The sequence below is a fragment of the Rhipicephalus microplus genome, chromosome 8 (genome assembly GCF_043290135.1).
Source record: "Rhipicephalus microplus isolate Deutch F79 chromosome 8, USDA_Rmic, whole genome shotgun sequence".
In the NCBI taxonomy this organism is placed as follows: Eukaryota; Metazoa; Arthropoda; class Arachnida; order Ixodida; family Ixodidae; genus Rhipicephalus; species Rhipicephalus microplus.
In genome coordinates, this window is record NC_134707.1 from 112,439,857 (window position 1) to 112,445,856 (window position 6,000).

Here is a 6,000-nt window from a genome sequence, read left to right on the forward strand (position 1 = left end):
CTGACGCTGATAACCAGCGAAGTCTGGATCATTTTCGCCTTTGGTATGGTTACTACGTTCCCCTTTCTTTATTTCGGAACTGTATACCAAAGGCAATAAAAAGACAGAACTAGTTATCAGGGTAAGATAACGTCCCTTGTTGGCTCCGTATCCTTACATGCGGTTCAACCGACAAGTGCGAATGACTGATGAATGCGTATCACAGCTGCTAATGGAGAGTGGCGCGTTTGCATATTCACGTGCGCAAAACATGGGACGCTACAATGTCAAGAGTTTTCAAAATATAGCGACCGCGTCGTTCGGTGGACTAAAATCAGAACGCCACCCAAATGAAGAATTTCAAATATTATTACTACCAAATGCTGTATGTCGAACGCGACACTCGTGCACGTAAGTGCCGTAAGACACGAAAGGTTCGGCGCCGCAAATAAAGCCTGTCCCCAACAGCACGTCACTGTGCAAACAAACGTTGCAATCCCCAAGATGCACATGCGAAAAAAACTGTCGCGCAGAACAACCGCTTACATACATCACTCAAATGAATACGGTACTCAACAGGCAATGAACGGGTGGCTGTCCTAAGTCCCGCCGAAACGAAGGAGTAGCAGGCACTTATGACCGAAATTCGCGCCGCCTGCTCCCATTAACAGACAATGTAGGTATTGAAAATACTCACATGACGACTTTTTCTTGCTGGTGAAATTGGAGAGACGTCCGCGAAGCTCCGGCGCAGTACTGAAAAAGCGGCGGCCACTGCGTAGTCGCTGTAGTCTGGTTGACCGATTGACTACAACTAAGATGGCGGCGGGGCAACTCCGGAAAACCGGCGCATGCGCTGATCGGCTGGTGGGATCGGTCTATTACCGTTCATACCATCGAGCGGATCTCTCAAACTGCGGTCTCTGCTGTGCCCCCGAGAAATCCGAGCACCTCGTCCTCAAAGCGAAAACAAGAGAAAGACCCCCTGTGTATACGACGAGCCCGTCCCAAGCGTAGCACTGAAGGGGGCAATATTTTCTGAAGTCGAGACCCTGCAAGTGCTTAGAGTTCAAACCTACAAGGATGGATCGGGAGCTGCCACCCTATTGAGACTCCAACGGACACTATCACAACTTACACACCTCGTTAAGATGATCGCGAATTAAAGAAACGGACTGAAAGAGCACGAAACGCTACGTATTATGCAAGCTGTGTTCACCAGCTGCATTACGTATGGCACGCCGTACCTGAATTTGAAAACAGCTGAAATTGAAGAACTTAATATCTTGATAGGAAAGGCCACTAAAGTAGCCCGGGGACTACCCCCAATGGCCTCTATCACACGTCTCCTTAAGATGGGCGTCAACAAAACGTTGCAAGAGCTCATCGAAGCGCAAAAGAACAGCCAGCTGGAGATGGTAGTGGTAGTAAAAGGTTTATTTCAGAAAAAGTCTACAAAAAAATGCCGACGTGGCCCATCGGCGGCACCCTACTCCGGGACGCCAGTGGAGCTGGAAGCTGCCCTTGCGTGCTCCACCAAGGAGCGCTGCGCAGCCAAGGTAGAGCAGCCGAGCAGTTGCTCCTCCCAACCTCTCTAGTTGGGATAGGAAAAGGGGATGAGAGAGGGACGGGATTAACTGGGCACGATGCTACGACGTGGTATGTGTTGGCGATGACATGACAGGTCGAGCAGGTGCCATTGATTTCCGGCAAAAAATGCCTGGCGACCGCCGGACTGATAAAGGTGTTCGTCTGCAAGCGGCGTAGCAGTCGCTCGTCTGCTTTCTCCAAACCGCGTGCGGGGTCCAGGTAGAGGCGGCGCGAAGCCCGGTAATAAGCCAAAATTTCGCGAAAGCGCGTCAGTTTGGTATTGCCCGATTCCGTCTTGAGACATGAAGAGCTACGGCCCGGACAGGAGAAGCGCGAGCAGCGGCATTTGCCGCCTCGTTGCAGGGCTGACCCGAGTGGCCTGGGGTCCAGACTATACGAATGGGATGAGGGTTAAATCGCCATGAGGCTGCCTGTAGTAGGCTAGCCGTCAGCGGGGCAATGGAACCCTGAAGATACTGAAAACAGGCCGAGCACGAGTCCGTCAAGATGGTGCGTGAGACAGGGTGAAAGGCGACCAAACCTATGGCAACCTCTTCAGCGTGCGTTACTGTGACTGCTCAAAAGGAGAGGCCATCGACGTGTTTTCCTTTGTAATCACGGCAGCCGTGAAGTGACCGGAAGGGGAGGGACCCAAGACGTCCACGTAGAAAACATCAGGACGATCGGAGTGTCGCGTATGAAGGGCCGCGGCGTGTGCTTATCTACGGCCAGGATGGAGACGGGGTTCATATTACGGGGTAGAGGTTCCACCCATAGCTTTTGATGCCAGAGCTCTGGTACCTGCTGCAGAGGGTCTTGGTCAGATATCGGGTAGAGGCCAAGACTGAAGGCGTCTGCGACAGTCGATTGACTTGGTTAACGCGATGAGCTTCGCGCATCTCTGCAAAGGTGTTGTGTACCTTCAGAGCCGCGAATTTGCTGTTGGAAGTTGCAATAGGTAGGTCCAGAGCGCGTTTGTATACTGAACGAAGAAGGACGTGTAGCTGGTGCTCGTGTCGACGACGCAGGCGAAGGTAACGCAAGGCGTAGAGGACGCGACTGGTCACAAACGCGTGGGCGAATAGGAGGGACTGAGACCCGCGGAGGCCGCCGCGCTTGGTGGACACTCGCCGTATCATGCGGCTCACCCGTTCGCTGGTGCGTCTGAGGCCTCCTATTGTGCACTTTGGATCGAAGGACGATGTGAGGTGAAGGCCAAGAACCCGAAAATTTTGCACTGACGAGACGGGCCCGGACAGAAGAAAAATTTCAGGCGGCGGTAGCGGAGAGACTGAAAGAAGAGCCGATTTAGCTGGAGAACCAGCGTAAGCCGCATGAACCAGCGTAGGTGTCCACCAGGAGGAAGGCCTTTTGCAGACGTACTTCGATTTGCGCTAAGGAACTGGTGTTCGTCCAGATTGTCATATCGTCCGCATATATTGCGTGTTGTATACCCTCGGCCTCGCTTAGAAGAAAGGGGAGGTTCATCATCGCCAGGTTAAAAAGCAGAGGAGACAGGACTGCCCCTTGAGGTGTACCCCGCGTGCCTAATAAGTACGGGCCGTGTTCGGTAGAATTAGGGCGAATGAAGGCGGTGCGATGTGATAAAAAGGCGCGAATGTAGTTGAAAGTCTTCTGCCTGCAGTTTGTGGTAGACACGTTAGTGAGTATAGGGCTGTGTTTGACGTTGTCGAACGCCCCGCGCAGATTGAGAGCGAGCACGGATTTATCGTTATGGCGCATAGTAGTCGGCTCTATGATATCGTGTTGAAGCTGGAGCAGGATGTCCTGCACCGACAGTTGCGGGCGAAAGCCAAACATCGTGTCGGCAAAGGTCCTCCTGGCCTCCAAGTAGGCGGAAAGGCGTTCGCGAACCATGGTTTCCATGAGTTTGCCTGCGCAAGGCGTAAGCGAGGTGGGTCTCAGAGCCTCGATACTAACGGAGTTTGCCGATTTGGGTATGAATGTCACGACCGATGCGGTCCATTCCGTTGGAAGCGGAGAGCCGTCCCATATCGAATATATAAGGTGGAGTAGCGAGAGGTGTGCTTGGTCGGGAAGATTTGCCAGGAGCGATACTGTGATTCCATAGCGTCCAGGGGTCGTGCCCCGTCGCGTTTTCGTGAGTGCAAATCGTAAATCGAAAAGCGTGTATGGGGCGTCGAGGTCGATGTTAGGGGCGTCGGAATACGTATATGATCAATTGTGCGGCGGATGTAGCGTCTGTATCAAACCATGTCTGTATCAAGCTCAGAGCCAGCTGCACGTTGCATAGCGGCCGTGCATTTTAAAGCAAATGCCGTATGCTTGTCGTAGCTGTGTAGATAGTGATTGTGGTTGTGATGATGAAAACTACACATCCAAACGACTTTTGTACATCAGTCTTGGCGCCTTAGATGCTCTTTCGACGTGCAAATATCTTGATGGCACGTAGTCAACCTGCCATGGATCTTTTTTTTGGAGCGCCTGTACATAAATACCAAATGTGTCAAACGAAACCATCCATGCAGGATTGTCGATCAATATTACTCACCTTACGCTAGGCATCCAAAGGCTATACCACTCACCATCTCTCTCCACAAAATCAACTTCAATTTTCTATCTTTGTTCCAAGGGAATTTTTCCCGTTTGGCACTATTTTCGACAGCTGCATAGCCAACTTTGATTGTGCAAATGACAAGATTTCAACACAGTTGAAAGAAAAGCCCTGTCTACATCTCCAAAAGCGTGGCCAGCGAAACAGCGTGCCACGGATATCTTTAACTAGGAGCCGATGCAGATGGCAAATCTCATGAGTCTTTGTGGATTTATGCCTCACCTATTTTATCAAGGAAACACCACCATTTATCTCCCCAAACACAGCAGCAATGCACTTCTTGGAGAAGGTTCACTTGACTTTCTTTGCGCTCATTGGAATGCTTCTACTGTTTGTATTTCACCTTCAGTTCTGGAGTACATCATGGTAGTGCCAGAGAAATGTCAAAATGGCACCCGCGTATTGTTTTGTTTTCATGACCAGTCAGCATTTTAGGAACTGACTGCACGCAGTTTGCAGCACTAGAGTCTCACTCTGTGTCCAACCATGGTATACCATCTGTGCTGTATTGAGCTGACTGTAATATTTTGGGAAATGAATTACTCAGCCCAAAAATTCTGACCCAATGATTTTCCCAAATTATCTGATCCATTCAGTCAACAAAATCATTGTTTTACACTTGCTTCATTCCCAGTCAGCTTGCATTGTAAATATTGTGCATCATGCTTCTAATTTCCTACACTATTGCAGTCCCTTGCTGTCATGTATTGAAAGTGGTGCTGTACACATTTCTCAATATTCGATGAATTTCAGCTGCACTGCACTGCTCAGCACCCTGAAATCGAATTCTAGCACACACTTCACACTTATCCGACGCATGCTTACATGGGTGCTTTGCGTCAAGAACTGAAAGCTGTGACCTCATAAGATGGACAGGCAAAGAAATTGTACAACACATATGCGTTGCATCATGAAATTTTAATTGCTTTTTATTCGGGGGCCATTTTGACTGAGCCATTTTGACTTTGAAAAATATAGTCATTGTATTTTATGAGCTGAAATGTATCTCAGGAGTGTCAACATGCCAAAGCAAGCTTCTCAAGTTACACTCATGCTGACTGTATGTTTGTTACAATCATGAAGCAATTATTTTGTAATGATTTGCATAAATTCATGTGGCTAAATCACTGCATAAACATCAGTCTGCAAATGTGATGTACAATTTTTGCATAGTTATAAATTAAGGAGCACAAGCAGCTGTTGCGGTCAGTAACACAGCAGACAGTATGATATTCAAGTGAATATTCATGGCGACCTATAAAGTAATATATGACTTAGTAAGGTTCTTACTGCAACTCTAGTCTTGAGGTACGTGTTACTGGAAAATACAGACTTCGTAGTATGTTTGTTTATCGAAAAATTCTCAGCAAGTGCTCCTGGAGAGTGAATGATAATTCAACAAGGTTTGAAGAGTAGGCCCTTGCTCAGTCATCGGTTAATATTTAACGTGGAAGTGAAAGAATCACTGAGAATAAAAAATGCACATCTGTGCGTCTACTTAAGCACTTTCTTGAATGCTCATGCATACACGGCTTTATTTCGCATTCACTCGGCAAATAGAAACAGTGAAGATGGTGGTAGAGGAGAAGAGGCTACTTATTTAGCACCTCTTGAAGGAAGGTGGGAGGTGCTTGCTCTGCTAGGAGTGCTTACTCTGAATTTTATGGCATTAAGAGCGTCTTTACTGAGTGGTAATATTTTAAGTTTATATATACACTCCAAAGACCCCCGCCCCCCCACCCCACCCCTCCAAAAAAAAGTCGCAGAAGGCAGCGATTCAAAAAAGAAAAAGAGCCCTGTAGGATGGCTCTGGCAATTAGAAGCTTGTTTGTTTG